Raw genomic sequence first — 27,351 nt, 5'->3', positions numbered from 1 at the left:
TACATTTTTCTTCATTTAGAGCAGTATACTTTCACTGGATACAGCAAAGGACATGAAGAGTGTGAGAGCAATGGTAAACTGTGACCCTGTGGATTATATTTGTTTATAATTTTACTCAACACTGATCTTTTTTCTAGTTCAGATTCCAGTTTTGTTTTTGTAATCCTTCAGTCATTGAATGAATAGTTTTCTTATTAAATCAATAATGCAACATGATTTATAGATTTGCCAGGTTTGTGAAGGTGAAATAAAAATAATAAATACACATCAAACATATCTTATTTACAGGTATCAACAAAACTCCTCTCCCCTAGAACCCATAGCAGTCTTGTGTTATATCACTGGATGGAGTTTTGTAAAAGGAATGTATGTGAACTTGTTGCTAACTTATATTACATATGTTCCTACAGAGAAAATGCTCACCTTTTATAGCTAACAAGAAGCAAAGTATAAAAAAAAACAGTTGATGAAAAATTAAAGTTTTGGCTATAGCTCAGATTTTCTCAGTGCAGACAATCTGAGGTGATGGCACTATGGATAAAGTGTTAGATCCAGTGAGGACCAGAGTTGGGAACCCCAGCATCCACATGAATAGAAGGTATAGTGGCCTGGTTGCCATTTCAGTACTCTGAAAACAAAGAAATATCTTCAGGGAAAGCCAATGAGGTACAGTAACTGTCTTAGTCAACTCTGGATTAAGAGATTCCTTGACTCAGTGAATACCATGGAAAGCAACTGATAAAGACAACAGCTGTCAACCTCTGGCCTTTACATGCACTTATATACATGTACCTGTGGACTTGTATACATGTCTATACACATGTGAATACACAAACACTCCAGCAAAAGATATTCAAGAAGCACAGACATTAACTGTGATACTGGATGAACTGAATACTAGGATTTTGATACGCAGCTATACTGGCTGGTTTTGTGTGTCAACTTGACACAGCTGGAGTGATCATAGTAAAGGAGCCTCAGTTGTGGAAATGCCTTCATGAGACTCAGCTGCAAGGCATTTTCTCAACTAGTGGTCAAGGTAGGAGGACCCAGCCCATTGTGGGTGGTGCTATCCATGAGCTGGTGGTCTTGGGTTCTATAAGAAAGCAAGCTGAGCAAGTCAGGGGAAGCAAGGCAGTAAGCGACATCCCTCCCTGGCCTCTGCACCAGCTCCTGCTTCCTGACTTGCTTAAATTCCAGTCCTGACTTCCTTTGGTGATGAATAGCAATGTGGAAGTAAGCTGAATAAACCTTTTCCTCCCCAATGTGCCTCTTGGTCATGATGTTTGTGCAGGAATAGGAACCCTAACTAAGACAGCAGCCTACTAATGTTGAAATAAATAGTTTAAAATTTGAAGAAAATCAACCTTCATGATGGAATATATTTCTCAGGTTCTGACAGTAATGGAATTTTTTTCGTTTATTCTTAAGGATGATGCTTTAGGTATGTTCTGAAAAAAAATAAACTTAGTTGCAACACATATGTTTTTTTTTTAGACAACATCTACTGCAAAATATCCTAACAAGGATTGTCTTGACACAATCACCACTGCCTGCTATCATTAACTTTTAATGCAACTGTACCTGAACATTCCAAATAGCACTGAAGAACTACTAGAGGAAATGAAGTGGAGAGTAAACACCTGGTTGAGGACAAGGCAGCTTCTCTGACCCAATGTCACTCATTGGTAAGAAGCAAAAAGCCAGTCCCAGACACCTGGAATGGGGGAGGCTCCTAGGAGTCAAGAGGGTGACCTTAGCCAAGACTCAACAGAGGGAATATGGAACCTGAAGGGCCTACTCCTGTAGCCAGTATCCTAGTGGAGGGATAGAGATACCACTCACCCACAAATCTTTCAACCCAAAACGTGTCCTGTTTAAAAGAAATGCAGGGACAAGGATAGAATAGAAAAGGAAGGAATGGCCAACCAATAACCAGCCCAACTTGAGACTCATCCCATGGGCAAGCACCAATCCTTTACACTATTAACTGCCCTCTGAGAGGCTCTACACAGTAGTTGACTGAGACAGATATAGACACCCAAAGCCAAACATTGGACAGAAGTTAGGGACTCTTATGGAAGAGTTGGGGAAAGGATTGAAGGCCTTGAAGGTGAGAGGAACTCCACAGGAAGACCAACGGAATCAATTAACCTGGACTCCTAGGAGCTCTCAGAGCCTGAACTACTGACCAAAGAGCATACACAGGCTTAAACGAGGTCCCTGGCACATATGTAGCAGATGTGCAGCTCAGTCTCCATGTGGGTCCCCCACCAACTGCGGGATTGGTTTCTGAACAGGACTGCCTTGCTTGGCCTCAATGGGAGAATCTGCACCTAACCCTGCAGAGACTTGATGTGCCAGGGGGAGGGGATACCCAGGGGTTCCCACTCACTTAGAGGAAAAAGCAAGGGCCAATGGGAAGAGGGTCTTTGTGATGGGAGACCTAGAGGAGGGGTAGCATTTGGGATGTAAGTAAATAAATTAATTAAAAAGCAAACACACCAAAAGAAGCAAAGGCCACAGAGACAAAAGTCATAGTAGTGAGTCATAGCACCTTCTCTGAGTAGCTCTGATATTCTCATCTTGTCTCTTGGAGGTTAAAAAAATTAAAAAGAGAGCCAATGTTGTTCTGGTTTCAGATAAGATTAAGTGCAAAGATTGTACTGTCTCTTCCATTCATTCTAGAAGTCCTGGGCAGAAGACATGGTCAAGCATCTGAAGTTTCTCAGAAGCAAACAGCAGCAAGAAGATACGAGAAGAGCAGAGTTCCAAATGTCTGAATCACCAGTGGATTGCACTATTTTCTCCTGTTATTTCTAGACCTGAAATTGCAGTGGCACAAAACTCAGAAGTAGAGATTCTCAAAGGCAGGCAAGTTCAGGACAGAGCCTTGAGTTCTGGCTAGGAAAATGTTCAGACAAATTTAGACAAAGGCAGAAATCTCTTATCCTCTCATCCTTTCTTCTCTCACTCCCTTCCTCTCTGCTCCTCCACTCCTATGCCCATTCTCAAGTCAACCCAGTGCTGGTGGTAATGACAGTGGCTGCCACAGCAGCAGCAGTGGCAAAGGGACCCAGAGGAGCCCAACAATGTGGAAGAGAAGTCTTCCACAATGTGGGATTGGTTCCTTTGTGGGATTTGGATGTTGTGGGTAAGCTCCTGATGTTTCTGTGTTCACTTTCTTATTTTCTTAGTGCAGTTTGACTCAGCAATTGGGAAGAGTTGCAAAAACAAATGTATGAGAGGAACCTAGTATTCAGGCTTTCCGTCTGAACTGAAGAGTGTAATTCACAGCCTTGAAAAGCCCAGGGATGTGACAGACAGGAAGCGTTCAGGAGAGCAACCAGAGTCAGCATGAACTGCAAGGTGCATGCTTATGGCTTTAAGGAAGTAGCATAATATCAGTTTTAAAAAAATGACAGGATCGTCAAATAGCAAAAGTCATGATGCTATTGCTTTCAAGCACAGTTAGCACTAGCAAGATAGAAAGTTGGAAAGTCACTTGAGACAACCTACTTCTATCAGCTCTGTCGGGGTTGCAACCTGAAATCAATGAGGTCATTTGAGTGCTGGAAGGGGAACATGAATATTTCTAGAAGGCATAATATAAGTAAAAACCAGAGAATCATAGTATAACATGCACAACACCAGGTTCTTGTCTAAACTTGCATGACATATCAAGTGGCAGGAAAACACTCATTTGTGTGGAAGATAATACATAGATATCCATGCTGATTGTCTTAGTTAGGGTTTTACTGCTGTGAACAGACAACTGTTCAAGGCAACTGTTATTAAGGACAACATTTAATTGGGGCTGGCTTACAGGATTAGAGGTCCAGTTCATTATCACCAAGGCAGGAGGATGGCAGCATCCAGGAAGGCATTAATGCAGGAGTAGCTGAGAGCTACATCTTCATTTGAAGGCAGATAGTAGGAAATTGTTTCCAGGCTCCTAGGATGAGAGTCTTAAAATCCATGCCCACAGTGACACACCTACTCTAATAAGATCACACCTCCAAATATTGCCACTCCCTCGGCCAAACATACTCAAACACTGAGATAGCCCAGAGGTTGGGCTATTTAACCCAAACTTTAAAGCAATCCTTCTAAGAATTAACTGAAAAGCCATATATTATTTAAATGAATAAAAGGAGTCTCATCAATGAAATAAAAGGCAGAAATGAGCAACAGAGGTTTTTAGAACTTAAAAGTATTTCAATCCAAAATTGAAACGTGTTGCATTGTCTCAACAGAAAAATGGAAATAAAAGCAAGAAGCTATTGAATTAAGAATTTGAAGGTAAACAGATTAAAGTCCTCTGATCAGGTAGAAGAGTCTCAAGGACTTTAGATACTATGCAAAAAGGTTTAAGATTTGTGTCAATAGATACATAGTAACAGGAAAACATGTTGTTTCTAATAAACACTTGGATATGAACCAGGAAAACTGAAAGTTGGTAAAATATATTGGTTCATATATTTAAATAAATCAAATAGCCGTATGATTATCATGTTGTTGACTTAAAAATTGAAGACCGGTGGAGAAGTCTACCAAACATTTGAGGAAACAACAGTATAAGTTTCATGCACACTCTAGCAGAAAACAGAAACCAATAGACGACTGTCTAACTTCTTTTTGTGAGCTCAGCATTTCCTTGGTGAAATTAGATGAAAATAACACAAGAAAGGAAGTTTGTGAAACAATATCTTTTAGTAACAGAGAAACAAAACTCTTGTCTAAATGTAAACAAAACCCACAAATATTTAATAAGGATAAAACAGACAAAGTCTAAGATAGAAAACTATTTCCACATTGAAAAAAAGCCACACTGAGGTATTTTATATTATTTGGGACTATTGTGAAGGATGTCGTTTCCCTAATTTCTTTCTCAGCCTGTTATCCTTTGAGTAGAGGAAGGCTACTGATTTGTTTCAGTTAATTTTATACCCAGCTACTTTGCTGAAGTTGTTTATCAGGCTTAGTAGTTCTTTGGTGGAACTTTGGGGTCACTTAAGTATACTATCATATCATCTGCAAATAGTGATATTTTGACTTCTTCCTTTCCAATATGTATCCTTTTGACCTCCTTTCATTGTCTGATCGCTCTGGCCAAGACTTCAAGTACTAGATTGAATAAATAGGGAGAAAGTGGGCAGCCTTGTCTAGTCCCTGATTTTAGTGGGATTGCTTCAAGTTTCTCTCCTATACAGATACCAAAACTAGACAAGATTAATGAAGTTAAGTGCATGCTGACAGGAAACGGATATAGATGTTTCCTGAGAGACACAGCCAGAGCACGTCAAATACAAAGGCGAATGCTAGCAGCAAACCATTGAACTGAGAATGGGACCCCCATTGGAGGAATTAGAGAAAGGATTAAAAAAAGCTGAAGGGGCTTGAAATCCCATGAGAACAACAATGCCAACCAACCAGAGCTTCCAGGGACTAAATCACTACCCAAAGACTATACATGGACTGACCCATTGCTCCAACTTCATGTGTAGCAAAGAAAGGCCTTGTTTGGTACCAATGGAAGAAGTCCTTGGTCCTGCCAAGGTTGGACCCCCAGTGTAGGGGAATGTTGGGGGTGGGTGGGAAGTGGGGGCTGGCTGGGGAGGGGAACACCCTTATAGAAGAACAGGGGAAGTAATGGGATAGGGAGCTTATGTCTGGGAAACCAGGAAAGGGAATAACATTTGAAATGTAAATTAAAAAATCCAATAAAATAAGCATCATTTGGAAGAAAAACGACATGAGCACAGAATAACAAAATACATTTAACAACATTCCAAATTTATCCAGAATGTTAGGAATCAAGGAGAAATTGTACAGCTTGACATATATAGCACATTGCCATACTATCTGCTGATTTCATCCCCAAATCAGAGGATGAGGAAAGAATTCTGCTGCTACCAGTCATGTCTTTATTAAAATGGAAGCTCAGGTTATAGTAATAACAAAGGAAAAATCCAAAGATATTTTAAAGACATAAAATTTTTCTGTATTTGAGTTTTGATGGGCTCCAACTCTTTCAGAGGAGAAGGGGAATGTGGGACTCTGGGATGCAGACCAAGGGGGAATAGGAATCAGCATGTAAACTGATTAAATAATAATAAGATAATTTCTCTGTATTCAATATGATTGTAGAGATAGAAAAATGTAGAAAACGTGAGAAAAATCAAATGACTCAATTTTAAGACATATAACAAAAACCTAACAAACATTAATATAATAGGATGGCACTTAAAGCAGTGAGCATGAGGGACCTGCACAAATATGACCAATTAATTGCAAAGGAAATCTATTGATGCTACAATAGTCATTTTCAACAAGAGTGACCAAAAAGAGTTGTATGTTCGAGAAAAAGATAAATGGATTTCATCCTCAACCTTACATGAAAAGAAACATGAAATAGATTACAGATATAAATGACAGACATAAAATATTTTTATTCTTGTTTATTTTTATCTTAGAAGCTGGGCAGGTAGGCTTTGGCATCAGTTTTGGGCACCAAACTCTACATTTTGATTGTAAATCATTGGCAGAGCTATTTCTCTTGCTAAGTAAAAATATTTTTACAAAACATCCTGTGTTTGGGTTGAACAAACTTTCTTAAACCTGGTAGCAGAAATATAAGTAATAAAAAAAAAACAAACAAACAAGCCTTAATGAACAGACTTCATCCAGTTTCGAAATTCCTATTTAGCCATACTTTTGAAAGAAGGAAAAGGTAAAGAAACATGTAAGTCACATGTGTGGGATATCATTTGCATTCTGAATATTCAAACAATCAAAATATGAACAAAGAACATCAGTTTTTAAAATAGGTAGAAGATGAGGCTCAAGGATTTACTGAAAGATATTCAGATGAAACAGATATGTATGTTCCTAGACACTGGGAAACACAGCCCTGCTGAAATGTGACCATACATTCCTCATGCTGCTAGAACAAGACTCCTACTATCCCTGAAAACTTATGAGAACAGGGAACAGTTAGAGTTTAATAAAGTGCTTTTGAGGATTAAAAATTTTATGCTATGCATAAAATGCTCAAGTTGGAAACAAGAAAAATATCCTTCAGCCGGTGAATGGAAAAACATATACCAAGGCATTCATTCAAGCAATAGAACAGTACTCCTGATAAAAATGTAATGAACTCGCAAGACACAGTTCCCAGATATCAGCTCAATGATGCTGGGTAACAGTTTAAATTGTGTTCCAATTTTTATAACCATCTTAGAATAAGTAAATTGTAGTGCTGGTTGGTGTTTGACCAACTCTGTGATTTTGATGTAATTGGCCCCAAAGAGGTCCATAAAGCTAGAAGACTAATCTCCGATGTGGCAATACTGAGGGGTATTTAGTGATTAATTCATTGAGATTACCAGTCTTTGGAAGAAAACAATGCTTTCTTGGGAGTGTTTTTAATATCCCAGGATGAGACTGGCACTTGAAAGGATTATTATAAGCAAGTGCATTATCTTCCCTGACCACTCTTACAGACCCTCATCACCCTAAGAAAACCCTCTCATCACATGACTCCACTCATCATGTTATGACACAGTGGGAAGTCCTTAGCAGATGTTGTTTCCTCAGATTGTGTATCCTAGATTCCACACCGTAAGTCAAAATAAACCTCCTTTGCTTTACGGAATACCCCATGTAGGTATTTTGTAGCAGCAATACAAAATAGACAAAGAAGCATGGGAGATTAGCGTAGGGGCATTTGTTGAAGTAATGAGACTGCATTTATTCTGATTTGTGAAATAGTTACACAAATCAGTACCTTGTAAAAATTCAGAGAACTCTATGCTTTAAAGAATATTTTATAATACACTTATTATTTGGTGCTATTAATGTATGCTAATAAAAAGAAAATATTTTACTGTTGTTTAAACTTTAGCAATAATATTTCAAAATAAATAGCCCATTGGGGGAAATTAAAAGTGTAGAAGGAACTTTGAGTTGAGATTTCTTCATTCTAAACCAGTATACAATAACTCATCCATCAAGAAAATTCATTTTTAATTACTTCCTCAGTCTAAGAAATGAATATAATACACAGCCCAACTCTCTTTATAACAGGCCTTGGATGTTTTTCATCTAACAAGTATATATATATATATATATATATATATATATATATATATATATGTAACTTATTTCGACAACAAGAAACTATTATATGTCAACAGAATGCCATTTTAAATACGAATAATATTCTAAATTAAGTAGTGAGAGATATAAAATTATCCTAATAGTTTCAAGTCTCTTTCGTGTCAAGCTTGCTAGGTGGCAGCTGGCTGCTTCCCCCCGCTTCAGTTCTCTGGGATTTCTAAAATCCAAGAACTATGGCTTCAGATGATGTGACAATACAAAGAAAAACTAAGATGCACGACATTGCCTCTATCAGCAAATGTTTATATACTAAGCCCAAATGTGTTTGAAATACTTGTCAAGCATCCATAAAGAGCTGGAAGCCATTCCTCTCTATATGCTGGAAGGCACAGGGAAGCCGGAGCTCTGGCCAACACCACATCTGCTTCCCTTGACTCCAGATCCCACACTCTTTCCTTCTATTTTGTGCCTTTTAGATGCCTTAGTAGAGACACTTCTACCTGGTTTGTTTTTTAACCATCTGGATTATTTTATAAGGTACATCAAACACTTCCTGAAACATCCAATATCCTTTTCGCTTTAAAATTGTTTTCATTTAGTTTCTTTCTCATACTTTTCTTTTAATTTTTCCCTGAATAAAGTCCTCCAAAATATTGCCTGGATTTTTCTGAATAACAACAGCTGTTCATTCCCAGGTTGGCTGTGACCCCAAAGCAGCGATGGCATCAAGCCAATGTTCTCTTCTTGACAGCATCAAGAAAATGAACATTTTCTAGATCGTGGGCCCTGCAAGATCCTTTTCATGTCTGAGCCTACAGGAGATAAGGACAGGAGTGGTGTTAAATGAAAATAACAAACTTTCTAGACATTCCATTTTGGACTTGTGCAAAGGTCATTAATAAAGAATCTAGATGTTGTTATATTTTCATAAGGAATTTGAAACATTTATATGTTACTATTGTATCATCTATTCTTTAAGCACTAATGCTTAAAGATATGAAACTTGATTCAATGTATTCTAGAGTCTTCCCATTAAAAATATAGGGAAGTAAACTTCATAGACTTCCCATGTTTCTGCTAAGCTTTTGATACTCAATGAACCATCACCTCAACATGATTTTATTTAGCTTGTGCGTCTGGACATCAGTGGGAGTCAGTCATGTGTTCTCTGTTTAATTAACTTTTTCATTTGGGTCCAAGTCTACAGTTAGCTGATACTGTTCATGTCTGCAACACTATTCATATGTGACCCGTCCATGTGTTGTTTAGTCAGAATACAGAACCATAATAGGTAAGACATTATTGAGGTTTAAAATGGGAACATTCAAACTATCTTTTCTGTCCCTTATAGAATAAGTCCAAGGCCAGTCCAAATCCAACAGAGAGGAAGAGGTATGGCGTCCATCTCTGGTGAAAGAAATTCTGAATTGTTGTGTGGGTATTCCAACAAAAAGGAGACTGACAGTCAGGTGTTCCTAACAGTCTACCTACCATGTTTCTTTTATAAGAAGATCCAGAGAGCTACTAGAGTCCATTTCCAGCACTATAAAGGGTTCATAGAAAAGATAGTGTTATATATGGGAAAATATCAAAATATGCAAGAAAGGGTCCTTCTGTTGGTGGTTACAGGGACAGGATGGGAAAATCTGAGTGTAAGGAATAAAGAGTACTGTGACTACCATTGTGTGGCTAGCTGGGGTTTAACCAGAGAAATAAGTGAAGTTGACAGAAAGAAAATCTGGACAGAAATCCACAAATGTAGATTAAAAATTAGTATTCCATAGAGTAGTCTTACAGCTGAAACAATGAACTATTCATTGTCTAAGCATATTGAAAAGGCCTATAAACACACATACACACACACACACACGCACACACACACACACACACACACACACACAACACACACACACATACACACACACACGTATATACGCCCTACAAGGACAAAATTTGCCTTAAACATTGCAAGGCTGCATTTTCCTTCTGATATTGAGCTATGGTCTCTCTAATTTTCAAAGTCTTATATCCATCCCCCTCCATTTCTCAATCATTGGCCTAGCCCTTAATGTTTTGTGCCTGGTGTGTTATAACAACATCACAATGGGCATATTGTGGTTGCTGTTTCTCTCCTTTATATAATTCTGAGAATAGTAAAAGTATCAACTTTTAATTTCATGTTCTTACAAGTTTACTGCTTTAGTTAAACTTACATATAAGTCAACTATTTATTAAGTTCTTGTCATATGCTGCATGCTGCATGTAAATTATTTGTGTTATTTAAAATATCCTTCCAACTGCATAGATTCTATTGAACTCTTTTGAATATATATATATATATATGTTTATATATATAGTAATTTTTATGTGTCTGTGAGCTGACTAAGCAGATGTTTTCTCACTTTTTAAAGGCGTACATGGGAGTGACAAGGCCGTGTACCAAGCTAATCTAATGATCTACCAGTCTACAATTTGAAAAAAAGTGAGGACCCTAACCAGGCATTGTGGATTGGTTTCAGTTGAGGATTCTGGTGAGCAAGTGCCAAAAGGCTGGAAATAAAGGGTTCATGTCAATCCAGGATGTTGGTTCTTCTCCATCCATACTTTTCTAGAGACACAAACTAGTTTGAAAAAGTTGAGACCATCATGACCAACAATAGGAGGTTTGTTCCTAAGAAATGCTTCTCAGTTTGATGTGCTGTATACACTTACAATACCAGAACTTGGTAAATGAGACCGCTAGAATCAACCTGAGTTCAAGGCCATCCTGGGTTACATCATGAAATTATATTAAAAAATCACATTAAAATAAAACCCATAAGATCCAGAAAGATATCTGAGTGGTTAAGGCACCTGCTGTCAAGTTTGACAGTTTGAGTTTGATCCCTAGGGAGATAAGTAACACTGATAGGCTGCTCCTCTCACTCCAAAGTGCATAGCATGTCTCCATTTAACAGCTCTCATCTCTTAGTTTCTCTGGATGTTACTATATCTGCTTTGAATTCTTTGAATGCATTTGATTGGTATGTAATCTCTACCTGTCCCTGCATGTCTGTTCTTGATTGAAGGATGTGGATTGCTCTTGATACATAGGTGAGGGAAGTGTAATATAAGACTAGAGTCTGTGATTGGGTGATAAAAAGAAGGCAGGGCTGAGCATTTCAGAGACAAAGGACAGGGGACAGAGAAGACAGAAGGACAGAGAAAATGGAGGAAGAAGAGGAAGTACCAGATCCATGTAGCTTTAAATAGCCACAGGTAGCCATGAATATCATAGAAGGGATAGAATAATATAGGACAATTTGTCCAATCTAGGTGGTCAGCTCGTATCAATACCAGTTGGCTCTGAGTCATTCTGTGGGCATTTTGTGGGTTGAGAATTTACTGATAGAAACGCGACTAATAAATTATAAGCCTCTAACCTTTTGATTTTACTGGGTTATGGGGATTTGTGACAGCTCGTCACAGAGGGCAGATGACTGAACTGTGAGAAGGTTCTGCACAAGTAAACAGAGAAGTTGGGCAGATGCTGTATGGGGTTAACCATGGGGATGGGAAGACCACCAGGGCCCAAGAATAGCATGGGATATTTTTTAATATTACACACAAGAGAAGTACTCCAGACACGAGATTCACATACTCAAGTCACAACCCACAAAATGTAAGTATGTTTAGAAATAAAACTTTTTAAAAATTATTTTGGGTATTTTTTTATATTTATTTGTTTGTTTATTTATATCCTGATCACAGTTTCCTATCCCTCCTCTCTTCCCAGTCCCTCACCCCACCATCAAGCACTCCTCCCTAGTTTCTGTTCAGAAAAAGGCAGTCCTCCCAAGGATAACAACCAGCCTTGGTACATTAGGCTCCAGTAAGGGTAGGCACCTCATCTCCTCTCCTATTAAGGCCAGACAATGCAACCCAGGAGAAGGAAAGGGACCCAAAGGCGGGCAACAGAGTCAAAGACAACCTCTGTTCCCACTGTTAGATGTCCTACCAGATGAACACTATATACAACTGTAACATATGTGCAGATGGCCTAGGTCAGTCGCCTGCAGTCTTCCTTGTTTATAGTTCAGTCTCTGTGAGCACCTATGGGCCCAAGTTAGTTGTTTCTGTGGGTTTTCTTGTTGTGTCCTTGACCACTCTGTCTTCAACAATCTTTCTTCCCCTTCTTTGTCAAGATCTCCCAAGCTCCATCTAATTGTATGGCTGTGGGTCTTTGTGTCTGTCTCCATCAGCTACTGGGTGAAGACTCTCTGATGACTGTTGAGCTAGGCACTAATCTGAGTATAGCAGAATATTGTTCAGAATCATTTCATCGATACTATTTTTTTTTTGCCAGTCAAGTTTGGCAATGTAAACTCTCAGTAATCTATGAGGCAGACCCTAGCTAATGGAGGATAAAGAAACTGAACCAGCTATTTCCTATAAACAGGCAACCTTCCAATGAAGTGTTTGGGACATCAACCAGACAAAAACCTTGGGTCTATTATTTATCCTTCCAACAAGATGTGCTGGGGTAAAGGTGGCAAAGAAATTGTGGGAGTGGCTAACCAATGACTGTTCTAGTTTGAAACCCATTCCATGAGAGGAAGCCTACCCCTGACACTGCCTAGACGGATAGGAAGCAGAGGCTGGATAGCCCAGAGACCTATGATGAAGATAAGGTATTTTAAAGATATAACATGAAGGTGTTAAGATGTTAAAGATAAAACATGGAGGTGTTACTGTTTAAACATAAGCAGTAAAACTGATATTCTGATATAGATATCAGGAATACACACACATACTCATGCAGCTAGCACCTTGATTTTGGGATTATGACCTTTAGATAATTTCTATTGTTGCTGTTTCAGTTGCTCAGTTTGTAAAGTTCTATTATGTCAGCCCTAGAAAGTTACATGTGACTTAAGCTCCATTCTGAATCCATGCTTGTTACTCTTTCAATATCATTATGCTATGTTTGGAGTGAGCCTATTCTCATTTCCTGATAGGCTTTGTTTCAATATCAAAGTTACAATAATCTAGTGAAATCTTCAGCAATCAGAAACAAAGCACAGACCCTTGGCCGTACCATTCTTTCTTTGAAATTTATCGACCTAATGATCTCTGCACTAAAATACCAGTCAAATTTCCAGGTAAGGAAATGGGAAAAAAAGAGGAAATTTGATCAGGCAAGTGTTATTTCTCATCAGATCTCTGTCACTTAAGGTTCTCAGGCCACCCAAGATAAAACCTAAGGAGACCTTGCAATATTTAAATGTTTATCGGGAACTAGTGCTGTTCAGCCAGAGCATAATACATGCTTTATGGTCATAAGAACAGCATGTGCTACAAAAATAGAATTTCAGTATTTTTTTCAATCCTGAAAGCACACTTTTCCACAAGTAGGTTAGTTTTCCAACCTAGAATCATGAAGAACTTACCATGCTAAGCCATGATTCTGCTTAAGTCTGGCTTCCTTATTGTCTGCCATAGCCTTTACTGTGCCTTGACACTTTTGAAGCACAGTACACACTTTTTCCTCTAGTCTGTGGAAGACAGCATTGTTCTTCTGAGAAGAATGAGTTTTTGAATTACAGAGACATGGAGTAATGGCTCCTACCCTATCAAAGTGCTGGTAGCAGGTTTAAGGAGGAAATAATTCAAGTCAATGTTGTGCACACCTGCCAGACAAGATTCAACTGATGTGCCAAATTGTTGACAAATGAATGATCTGTGAGAATATTTAGGAAACATTTTTAACAAATGCTTTGTTCTGATAGCTGTCCAGCACACAAAGCACAATATGATGAATTCGAGTTCCACATTAGAAAAAAAAAAGTCATCATCTAGGTTATGACACATATCCATAGAGGTAGAGTGAAGAAGGCAAATTGATTTTTTACAAGAACCTATGATTTCTCTGGGTGCCCTTCTGTTCCACTGTGAGTGAGCCCCAGCTGAGGCTCAGGGCAGATCAGGAAAACTATAATAAAAAAGCAGGAATGAGTGGTGATCCTGCCTTTGTTGTAGTGCTCATTGGAATCCACTCCCTCTGTGGAAAATGGACAGAAGGAACTCCAATCCTCCCCAAACCTCCCCTCTTACCCACAACCCCAGCTCACCCTCAGCCCAGCCTCCAACAATGATTACTCAGGTGACAAACAGAATAGAAACCAATAGGACAACACTGGGTTAAAATGGACTCTAGAATCAAATCTCAGATCTTCCCAAACACCAAATTGACCCTACAACTGATAGAATGGTGCAGAGTAACAGGGGGAAGTGTCCTTCCATCGTTAAATAATAATTCTTCTTGCAATGTCTCTAAATATATCATTTCCTTTGCTAGGTCATGGTTGAACCTAAGAATGACTAAACTTTGGTCAGCTGAATCCACTTTTCCTCTGCGATCAGCTTGTGGAAGGTGACAGATAAGATTACCCAGCACACTCAAGACTTGAACTCTAACTCACACACACTCTGCTCTGTGAACCTCATTAATATGGAGAAGACCGCATTCAGAGGGAGGATTATGTTCTGAAAGGAAGAGAAATTCAGAGCTGCCCTCTCTGCCTTAAAGCTTCAAGGTGCATATAAATAATTCACAATGTACATTATTAACTTGTTCATAAAGTTAACTTTTGCTAGAATTTCACCACACCACTATATATGAAAAAAAAACCCTTTTCTCAAAAATAATTGGAAGGCAGTATTTAATAGACTCATTCTCAAGAAAAAAATTGTTAAATTTTAAGATAGGGTTTGTTGAATTTTATTTCATTTTACATATTATGACTTAAACATTACTTAATGTATGTATGAACCAAAGTACTCAGTGCAGCATTGATATGTATAATTTTGTGATTTTATTCATCAATTAAATATATTTAACAATAAAAGGAGTAAAAAAGGGAAAATCTGACTCATTAGAGATGAATAAAAATGAAGACATATCGCATGCTCTTCTCCCTATATATGCCTTCTTCTGAGTAGTGATGTAATCAGTCATACTATAAAAAATAAATTGTCACCTGTTTAGCCACCACATACTACTTAGCAATATTGATTGTAGGGCAATTTATTCAAAGTTCCTAGTCATAAAAATTTAATATTTCCATAATGCCTGGCTTTAAAAGAACACATACACTTTTTTTCAAGCATATATATGTACTGCCTTGAAGCACATGCTAAAATGAATTATGTAATGATATTTGAAAGAGTATTAGCAATTAAAACATTTATGTATGTTGAGAGTTTTTCGTCAAATGTTCATACTGAACTAATGTGTAACCTAAGCAGTGCATATCAGAATCCCTAACTGTTTCACTCATACTAATTAGTAGCATTTTAACTCTTACCAAAAGAGTAGGTCAAAGTTTACAACTCCTAGTCATTTAGCTTTTGTTTGCTGAAACTGAACATGTTTTGTTTGCAAGTGTGTACTTGTGTGTTGTGTGCCTTTGTTCTTTTGAAAAAAATGTTTTTCTCTCTCCATTGTCATACCAATATATAAGATATGCTTTTGCTGGAGGTTATCATTACATTTCTTTCTATAGGATATGTTGGGATTGTATTTGTTGATGGTATTTTAAGGATTTCTTTGTTGGTGTGCAAGTTGTAAACAGTAATTAATGTAGCATATTTACAAAACTGAATAGTATACAGATTTAAAAGAACAGAAATTTTGTTATTTACCACAGCATGGAGAACATTAAATAAATGAGACACAGAAAGACAAGCACATGTCATGTCATCAACATGTAAAATATTCACAGTTGAACCCGAAGAAGAAAAGTATATATTGGGTGGTCCCAGAGTAGGAAAAGGACTCGGAGATACTAAAGATAAACAAGTTCACAAGATCAATTGGGCAAGTTGGTGACTCCAGTTAATAACAATATATTGTGATTCTGAAAACTGCTAAAAATATTTTAAATACCATAACATAGTACATTCCCATAACAGTTTAGAAAGTGGTTACTTTTCTCCATGCTTTATCTGAACAGGCTCATGACTTCAAGATACAGTCCGTCATGGTAGAGACAGAATGGTGGGGGGAGTTCTTCATTGGCTGTGGCATCAGTGGATGTTTGCTCTCATGGTCATATATTGGCTACACTGCAATATCTGGAAGAGCCATGGGCAGTTAATAACTAATGAGAGAGGGAGAATCAACCTTTTTCAGTAATGGGTCCTCTAATTGGTTATCCAATACTATGTGGTCAGCCTGAAAACAATATATTAAGAACCTAAATAGACTCAGCAGATTGTATTTGTATATTTATTCGTGTGTGTGTGTGTGTGTGTGTGTGTGTGTGCATGTGTGTGCATATATGTGTGTGAGAAACAATAATAATTAAAGGAAAAAGGGTGTAGATAAGAGGAGTGATGGAGGATATGGGAAGCGGGAGGTGTTACGAAAATGAAAAGGGAACTTATTTATGGTACAAGTATATAGAAACTTTAAAATATTGTAAAAACTATTAAAAAGAAATGCTGCCTGTCAGTTTGGCTGGCTTCCTGCCTTCTCTTTTTATTCTGTCTACAATCACAGTGTATGGTACATTGCTATTTACATTTGAGGTAGGATTTCCTTTTCAGTTAATTCCTTCCGGAAACTTCCTAATGTCAAAGGTTCCCTCGCTAATGACTAATTCAATACAGCTGACAATGGAATTGAGCACTGTAATCATTCTCCTGAAACAATGCTTAATATTTATTAATCAAAAATAGTCTCCAGTGAGGTTTTTAGCTTTCTTTCACTAAAATGTTTTCAATAAAATATTTTTTGCTAATTGATTGTTAACTTAGACATAAGTGAACACTAATAGCCAACTAAGTTTTAAAGGACAACTGTTCCTCTGCTGTGGGATACCTTTTCCAAAATGCATCTGCATTTGACCCACTTGAGTGCAAATCTCTGGAGCATAGCCAAGTCATTCTCTTGTCAGGACATCATATGAAATATGGCTGACCCTCAGGAGGTTCTCAGTCTATGTCATAAGACAAAGGGATGGAGTATTGCCTTCTCAGCTTTTGTACCAAGGCCTCCCACATATTGTTAGTCCTGAAGATTTCAAATAGTAGTTGGGAATCCATGTTGTATTTCTGGCATTAAGTGTAATGCCTCCTTCTTTACCATATAACTTTTAATTGAAATACATAATTTCATCTAAATGAAACTTCTCTTATTTTTAAAGATGTTTGCTTCTTGAATCAGCAAAGGGTAATTAAATTTTTCAAATGTCGCATCAACATATGTTGAAGACATCATTTGTTTTTTCCTCCTTTGACTTATTAATATGCTAGATATTATTAATGCATTCTGAAATGTTGAATCAGTTTCTGGATCCTGGATGGAATCCCACTTGGCCATAGTGAATTATTCTTCTAGTGTACTGCTAACTTCTGTGTTCTAATGTTTAATTTAGAACGTGCATCTCTATTTCTAAGTGAGATGGGCCTCTAGTTACTTTTTTGGATCAGAACGTCTGGCTTCAAACAAAACAGTTGGGAATTTACTTTCCTATGTTATAGAACATTGCAGGATATAGTGATTGGGTGCCATTTTTTCCTCTTGTAGCAAACTACAATTCCATCACATACTTCTCCTTTCTGGGCACCAAGTGTTTATTTTTATAAGTCCTGTTGGTATAAACATATGGTGCATATTATTAAAGATAATGATCAAACTACTATGTGTTTTCTCTACTTTAGACATTTAAAGAAATATCCTATCATAACTGTATGACTGTTGACCTCTCAACTTTATGACAAATGTTGCAATTTCTTTGAAAGTTTGTTCATTATCATTGCATAGAGCAGTGTAAGGTGAAATCAGAAGAAAGTTTAAGGTCTGATATTACGTCACCACAATCTCTGACATTTGGCCACTTTCTTGGAGAACTTGCTATTCCTCACTATAGTACAGATTCAGGAATTTCTTTAACTAGAAGTAATTAGTGTCTTTAAACATCAGCTACTGGTATACAATTCAAAATCAACTTTTATGAACTCACATTTCAGGCAAATTCAAACCTCCTTTAGTAGATCTGAAGTAAGACTGAGTGGGTGGGTGCATAACACATTGGAGCCTTTACTAAGGACCGGACTCCTTTGCTTTGTGACTTGCTTGGATACATATGCCACACGCTTTGCAGAGTGAACACAACTCGGTGTTACACCATTTCAGAAAACTGAAATTCTGGTAAACTCAGCAGGATTTTTTGTGTTGTAATATAATATAATGGTAGTTTTATAAGATCTGAGATATGGATAACTTCTGCCCTAAATACTTCTATAGATTTATATGAAACAATTAATTATAAATTGAGCAAAGTATAATCCTTCCAAAGCATCATTCATGTTTTGAACTAATTCTAGTCTTTCTATTTTTATTCTGGTATGGAATTACAATGAGATCAAACGAATTATACATATGCATACACACATTTACACAATGTTCCAATATTTTTAAAAAAATGTATTTGTTTAGTGTGACTTAGTGGCATTTGTCTATCTAAATTGAGTCTAGCTTAACTGCTAAAATTAACCTTAAACTCATGATCCTCCTGCCTCAGTCTCCTGAGTGTTGGTCTTACAGATACATATACATATAGATACATCTAAATCCATTTAAATACACTATTTTAATTTTCCCAGACTCAATTTAGATTTATTCTACATATAGGATGCTGGGGGAGGGTAAAGAAAACTTGGAGAGATGCAGGGGGACACAGTAAATGCTCCTGTTGGAAACAGGTCAGGTGATGAACCCTTCTAGTCAATAGAAGAAAAGAAGCCAAGCTTAGGTAGACACTTGCCATTTTCAGCCTTATCCTAAACTCTGTAGGACAAGAGAGGAACCAGAGATTGAGTTCATTATTAGTAGGATCATGGACACATTCATGGCTTGTCATGTTTGGTTGTTGTCTCTTGAAGGTCTGCTCCTTTCTGAAGGGAAGCAGAGAGGGAAGGATGTGGATCTGTGGGAGGGGGAGGTGTGTAGGGGAGAGGAGATGTGAGAAGTGAAGAGAAGTAAAAACTGCGTTCAGAATGTATGAAAGAAGAAACTTTTTCAATGAAAAGGTATAGGCTAATCATTGTAACAAGGGACTTAGATGGGATTTAATTATTTAAAATGAAATTTAAATATAAACATCAAACTGAAATTTCTTTTTCTATAGATTTAAATTAATATATTATATTGCTGTATTACATTTCTATGTCTGAGTGTTTTGCCTGCATTTATTTATGGGAGCCATGTACAAGCCCAGGGCCTGTGGATATTTGAAAAGGGTGTTAGAACCCTGGGCACTGGAGTTATGGATATTGTAAGATGCCATGTGGGTGTTACGAGTTGTCCAGATCCTTCAGGAGAACAACAAATGTTTTTAAGTACTGCACAATTTCTCCAGCCCCTAGAACTTTCTATAAGAGATCATATTTATTCTAGCACTTTTTCACAGAAAACCTTTGTTATATCTGTGTAGGCTACTCTAAACATCAGTAGACATGCCGAATCTTATTTGTAAATGCCTTGTGTAAATACTTGAGAAATTCTATATGCTTTCTATAGTTCTCATGAAGAAAATTAACAGTACTTAAACACAGGAAAAGCATGCCATTTATTTTTTTTAAATCTCTGAGCCTTTAATATAAATGGAAAAAAACCCAAGTATTTGGATAGGCCAAGTTCCATGGAAGATAGGCTTAGGCTTATATGTTTAACACACAGTCCTTCTACTGATAACAGATCTGGCAGCTTTTCAATAATTAATGAAAAGTTCACCAATTGTGAATCAGGTTTTCATACAGATCTCTCTCCAGTTTGGTGTGACATTAATATAAAGGTCCCTACTGTATGTGGCTATAGGTACCACTGCTCGGTTAAGCTGTTGGGTATTTTGCTTAATGCAAAACAAAACAAAAAAAACAAAACAAAAAAACAAAAATAAACAAACAAAAAACCCAAAACAAGAAACAGCACAAAGAAAAGAAAGAACCCACATTTTCCAATATACACCCATTTTATTAAGTTCAGGAATGCCAACTCCCTCATCCAGTAAATCACCAAATCATTGAAGTGTTAGTATTTTATCAATCATGTTTTAAATGGCTTTTGTTGCTGATGTTCCTTATGCTATAATTCTAGAAGTTTCCCAGAATCACTTGCTTTCATCTGAGAAAGGCATGAAATGAACACAGACAGCATGGCCAAGAACTGAAAACAAGTCTGAGGAATATTCATTTTGTCGGATCAAATTTCATGAACATCTCCACAAGGAGACTTTTTTTTTGTATTTTCAAATGTCACTTCCTACTAGATAACCTCTGTTTAAAGCAGGATATCCTGATCTCTCAATTTCATAAGAATTGTTTTTAGATGAGACATGCCACATGCCATGCATTTCCTGTTTCTAAAAAAACACAAGAGATTCAGTGGGAAAGGATGAGATATTCATCATGGGGTTAAAGAAGAGCAACAGGGGCTGAGGACCTACTAAGCTGCATCCTGAAGGAGGATGTCATAACAGATTTTGGAAAAGATGATTTAAGTCTCCAAGAAATATTTAGCTAGTGGAAAGGAGAACACATTTTTCAGCTGTGAAACTATTTAACATTTAGTTCTGTGGTGCGAAGAGTTTATAAGCGAACTATTTGCCTTTCCTGCAAAGAAAATTCCCTAAGGATACCTCCTTAACCCTTATCTTGAAATATATTACAGAATTTCGGAATGGTGATGATTTTCATTGCTTTTATAAGGATTTGTCATTTTTTTCATCTTTTGAGCATGTGAATTATTTATTTACCATAGGTTAGTAGCATAATATCCACAGATATTCTTTAACAAGTATTTTTGTATTTTGGGGTCAGCATGAAATTCTGAAGAAAGATAACATGGGTAACTTTAAAATGATTTTTATACCCTGAACATAAACATGCTTGTAGTAGTGATCCTCATTATGTAGCTTCTATTAGTGTTGGTAATATGTAATGTTTCCTATCATGGCCATTAAATGTGACGTCTTCATTTCTGAAGTCAACTACACCAATCATGTGTCTTCTCCACATGAAAAATGGTATTAGGTAATGGTGAAATAGGTGTGATCAAGAAAAGTTCCTATAAATTGTAATGCCATATACTTACTATCTTTTAAGAGAGCTAAAAGAAAATAACCTACTACAAACAGATATTTACTAAGTTCCTATTATGTCCCTATTATATTTCAGACAGTTGCTGAAATTTTAAGAATATAAAGATATGATTGCTGCTTCACATAATACTATACAGTAAAAGGAAGTTGAATATTAACCACATGAGATAAGATCAATTCTCTAGATAAAGTAGAGGAGAGATGTGGTAAGTTTGTTCTCTGATCTGGGATCATCCATCTGCTTTTGAACATTAATGACTGATCCCAAAGATCAGTGACTAAAGACAGTGGATCCCCCAAGAAGATCATATGCATCATAATAAATAAATAAGTAATCTCTATCCCTCTTACAAAGGGAGATGATGCCATTTACCATGAGATGTATGTCTTGAAGGTTGTTGTATAGAGAGCTGTAACCAAGGCTTATATCCAGAGCACAAAGCCTTCAAGTATGGGTTGTCATTATATGGGATCCTATAACTGAATGTGAGGGATTGTGAAATATTCTGTAACAGTGAAATTTTTGAATGTTCAATGAAGAAAAAAATAATCCAAAATTAATTTATCTGAAGAGTTTCTAGAGTCATTGTCCATGCTCCATGGTGGCATCATCACTGCAGCTCTCTTCGACCCATGGCTTTGTGTCCTGCAAGCCATCACAACACCATACCAGTCAACAAATTCAGCTTGGAAAGCTTCACGTCAAATTTGACAGTGTTACACGCTATAAATTAGGGTGGTTTATTGTATGCACAAAATTTTCTGTTTTCACAGAAGCACAATAGTTTAATTATGAAAAAGAAAGACTTTCATTATTCCCTTACATCATTCATCAGCAGGTATCAAGTTGCTATAGATTTGTATTAGATTGGTTTAGAATGTATCATTTTAAAAATTGTTACTTGAGTTGCTGACTTGACTTTCATTAAATTTCAGGGAATTTTGACTTAAGATTACAGCAGTATCTCTAAAATTTTCTAAAATGATCTTAAATATACTTGTGCTGTCCTGTGCTATGTGTTTATGTGAAAAGACACTGGTGATTATAAAAACTGAGTATCAAGCAGCTCTGGAACATGTTAGATCTTCTTCATTTTTCAGTATCAAGCATTTAGCTAAGAGTTATCCCTTTATGTAAAAATTAATAATCACATATGCCTCATTAGAATGCCTATTTTCTTTAGCTTTTAAAAGTGGTAAACATACCAAAGACTCACTGCAGGTGTGGCTTCTGTGTCGCATGTGCATCAGTAGGTGACAGAGAGGAGTGAACCTATGTTTACACTCAGTGTTCTGACCTGTGAACATCAGAATGGTTAGTGGCTTTGAAAACATTCCCCTGAAAAAAAGAAAGTCTGAGACAATCACCAGTAAGGTGCCAGGCAGACTGAGATAGGCATTCCTGGTGGAAAGCAAGCTGGACACTAGAAGAGCCCCACCTGAGGACATGGGTCCCAGGCAGGAGTGAACCCTATGACAGATTACCCTTGTAAGAGACCACTTCAAGTGGGCTGGTTGAGGAGCTAACCTGAGGAGTTAACCTCCAGTCTGTTTCTACATAGTCCTGGGATGGGGAACCGACCATGCCTGAGATGACCTTTGCCTAGCATTATAATGCACTAGTGGGACATATCACCCCTGAAACTACTCTTGAGATGATCCCAGACACATGTGGTAGTGAAATGGAGGAGAAAGAAAACCAGAAGAATGTGGGCACAATGAAAAGAGGCAGAACTGAAGATTTGAGGGTAGTGAGGAATGGCCTGATGTGTGTGTAATGCCACCTAGGACCATGGTAGGGTCCTGACCTATGATTCCACTGGGAGCCATATTTGGGTCTACAGCCCTGTAGCAGCAGGGTTCTGTAACCACCAAGACCAAGCTGATTCCCCAGTCTGTGTTGCCACTCGGGGACTTGTTGATGTCCAGGGTGTATGCAGAAAAGTCCTCACCTGGGCGTTGTGGGATTGCTGACCTAGAGGTATGAGAAAAGGAGAGATGATCCTGTCCCTAGCCAGCTGCAGGGCTTAGGAGAAAGAGCCCTGCATATTGTAGAATTCATGAGTGTGCAGGCACCAAGGGAAACATATGTGGGAAAATTGACCTTACTACTTGTGCACCTGAAGTAGATGGACAAGGGAAAGATACACTTCTCCAGCCTTGTCCCTCATTGCCTGCCAGGCAGAACACCTAGCCCTGTCATCATGAGAGCAGCAGAGCTGTTCCTGTCCCTCACTAGCTGTGGCACTCAGGAGCAGCAAAATAGAGCTGACCCTAGAGGCAGAAGCATGAGACTGGACTGCACCACTTGACAGCTGTGTGTGGCATGGGGAGGCAAGGAGATATGCCCTCCTTTCCTCACTCCTTGCCACTTACAGCATGCAGGATAGCTGTCCCCGAGGACACCAGAATGAGAGAACTGACCCTGTCCCTCTCCTGCTGTAGTACTTGATAGAATGGGCCCTGTGCCCTTCTGGGCACCAGGACAGAGCTGACCTTTATGGTGGGAGCGGGTGAGCTGGCTCTAAAGGCATGAGAGTGCAAGAACTGGCCAACTGGCCAGATCAGATATCTCTCAAGCACAGATCCAGAACTTTGAATTGTCCCACCCCAACATCTACTCATCTGGAATGAATGAACAGATTCATCCTGTAAATCCAAAACTATAGGATTTCCATGACACAGGGCAGCAACAGTATATCTAAGAGGAGTCCCATTGAGGTTCAGTGTTGATAGAGTAGCAGAAGCTAAAGGCCTTATGTGAGATCAACCAGTCATTGCAATAATTATTTGCAAGGGAAGAAATGTGAACAAAAGGGTATACTGTGAGACACATTGTGGCACATTGCAACTTTCACAAGATATTTTTCCGTAGTGTGGAGGTTGCAAGGGTGGAGGGCAGGTAGGAGAGGAGGAAGAGATGAGTGAGATTGGGGTACATGATGTAAAATTCACAGAGAACCAACAAAAAGCTAAAAAATGGAACCAAATCTGGTGGGGGAAAGAGCTGGGCACTCAGAAGTGTGGACACTCCTGAGAAATCAGAGGAGACTACCCTCTGCCCAAATTCCCGACCCAAGAGGGAATCGCCTAATGCTATCTGTGGCATCTGGGCGCAGGGACCTAGGAGCAGTCAGGGGCAGGACCATTCCAGCTCCAGCCTGGACCAACAGCTAGAAGACAGTTGCCAGGAGCACCTACACACCTGAGAGCAGAGCACTCTGTTCCCAGAACTGGCTGAGAGAAAACAAGTAAAAAGGACACAGGAGGGTTGACACACAGGCCTACAGGAGGGACAAGCCACTGTCAGAAACAGCAAGACAAGCTAACACCAGAGACAACCTGATGGCAAGAGGCAAGCACAAAAACCTAGGTCACAGAAACAAAGAATATTTGGCATCATCAGAGCCCAGTTCTCCCACCAAAGCAAATACTGGATATCCAAACACACTGGAAAAGCAAGATTTAGATTCAAAACCACATTTTATGATGATGACGGAGGACTTTAAGAATGAAATAAATAACTCCCTTAAAGAAATACAGGAAAACACAACTAAACAAGTAGAAGCCCTTGAAGAAGAAACACAAATATTATCCCATAAAGAATTACAGGAAAACACAACCAAACAGGTGAAGGAATTGAACAAAACTGTCCAAGATTTAAAAATAGATATACAAACAATAAAGAAAGCACAAAGAGAGACAACATTGGAGATAGAAAACCTAGGGAAGAGATCAGGAGTCGTAGATGCAAGCATAACCAACAGAATACAAGAGATAGAAGAGAGAATCTCAGGAACAGAATATACCATAGGAAACATCGAAAAGAACATCAAAGCTAATATAAAAAACAAAAAGCTGCTAGCAAAAACATGCAGGAAATCCAGGACAGAAAGAGAAGATCAAACCTAAGGATAATAGGTATAGAGAGTGAAGACTCCAACTTAAATGGCCACTAAATATCTTCAATAAAATTCTAGAAGAAAACTTCCCTAACCTAAAGAAAAAGATGCCCATAAACATACAAGAAGCCTACAGAACTCCAAATAGATTGGATCAGAAAAGAAACTCTCCCTTCATATTATAGTCAAAATACCAAATGTACAAAACAAAGAAAGAATATTAAAAGCAGTAAGGGAAAAATGTCAAATATCATATAAAGGTAGACCTATCAGAATTATACCAGACTTCTCACTAAAGACTATGAAAGCCAGAAAATCCTGAACAAATGTCATACAGACCCTAAGAGAACACAAATGCCAGCCCAGGCTATTATATCCAGCAAAACTCTCAATTATCTTAGATGGAGAAACCAAGATATTCCATGACAAAACCAAATTTACACAATATCTTTCTACAAATCTAGCCCTACAAAGGATAATAGATGGAAAACTCTAACACAAGGAGGGAAACCCTAAAGAAGAAAAATATAATCTCCTTTCAAGGAGACCAAAAAAAAGAGAGACAAACATAATTCCACCTCTAAATATGAACAAACGCAGGAAGTATCAATCATTATTCCTTGATATCTCTCAACACCAATAGACTCAATGCCCCAATAAAAAGACATAGACTAACAGACTGGATAGCTAACGAGTACCCAGTATACAGGAAACACACTACATCAGAGTAAAAGGCTGGAAAACGAATTTCCAAGGAAATAATCCGAAGAGACATACTGGAGTATCCATTCTAATCCCGAATAAAATCAACTTTCAACCAAAACTTATCAAAAAAGATAAGGAAGGACACCTCATATTCATTAAATAAAAATCCACCAAGATGAATTCTCAATCCTACATATCTATACTCCAAATGCAAGGGCACCTACATTCATAAGAGAAACCTTACTAAAACTCAAACCATATATTTCACCTCGCACAGTAATAGTAGGAGATTTCAACACCCCACTCTCATCAATGGACAGATCATGGAAACAAAAATTAAAAAGAGACATAGAGAAACTAAGAGAAGTTATGAACCAAATGGACTTAACAGATATTTATAGAACATTCCACCCTAAAGTAAAAAGATATACCTTCTTCTCAGAACCTCATGGTACCTTCTCCAAAATTGATCATATAATCATTCACAAAATATGCCTCAACAGATACAGAAACATAAAAATAATTCCATGCATCCTATCAGATCCCCACAGACTAAGGCTGATCTTCAATAACAACAATAACAACAGAAAGTCCACATACACATGGAAGTTGAAGAACACACTAGTAAATGATTACTTGGTCAAGGAAGAACTAAAGAAAGAAATTAAAGACTTTTTAGAATTTAGTGAAAATGAAGGAACTACATACCCAAACTTATGGGACACAATGAAAGCTGTGCTAAGAGGAAAACTCATAGCTCTGAGTGCCGGCTAAAAGAAACTGGAGAGAGCATACACTAGCAGCTTGACAGCACAACTAAAAGCTCTAGAACAACAACAAAAAAAGCAAATACACCCAAGAGTAATAGAAGGCAGGACATATAAAACTCAGGGTTGAAATCAACCAAGTAGAAACAAGAAGGACTATATAAAGAAACAACAAAACCAGGAACTGGTTCATTGAGAAAATCAACAAGATAGAGAAAGCCTTAGCCAGACTAGCCAAAGGGCACAGAGAGTGTATCCAAATTAAGAAAATCAGAAATTAAAAGGGAGACATAACAACAGAAGCTACAGAAATTAAAAAAAAATCATCAGATCCTACTACAAAAGCCTATAATCAGCAAAACTGGAAAATCTGGAGGAAATGGACAATTTTCTACACAAATAACAACTACCAAAGTTAAATCTGGAACAGATAAACCATCTGAACAACCCAATAACACCTAAAGAAATAGAAACAGCATTTATTAAAAGTCTCCTAACCAAAAAGAGCCCAGGACCAAATGGGTTTAGGGCAGAATTCTATTAGACCTTCATAGAAGACCTCCTACAAATACTGTACAAACTATTCCACAAAATAGAAACAGAGCACTACCAAATTCTTTTTATGAAGCCACAAATACTCTTATACCTTAACCACACAAAGACCCAACAAAGAGACAGAACTTCAGACCAATTTTCCGTATGAATATCGAC

At 37.7% G+C, this 27,351-nt stretch overlaps 1 non-coding gene across 1 annotated transcript; it reads left to right on the top strand.

The window, feature by feature from the left end:
- Nucleotides 1–22,466: 22,466 nt before the first annotated feature.
- On the top strand, nt 22,467–22,598 carry LOC116886741. Its single transcript, XR_004386148.1, has one exon. It is a non-coding gene; the product is annotated as a small nucleolar RNA SNORA17 (small nucleolar RNA).
- The last annotated feature ends 4,753 nt before the right edge of the window (nt 22,599–27,351 follow it).

This window comes from Rattus rattus, chromosome 17 (assembly GCF_011064425.1).
Source record: "Rattus rattus isolate New Zealand chromosome 17, Rrattus_CSIRO_v1, whole genome shotgun sequence".
Taxonomy (NCBI): domain Eukaryota; kingdom Metazoa; phylum Chordata; class Mammalia; order Rodentia; family Muridae; genus Rattus; species Rattus rattus.
Note: the sequence above shows the minus strand (reverse complement) of the source record. Positions and strands in the feature narration are given on the sequence as shown.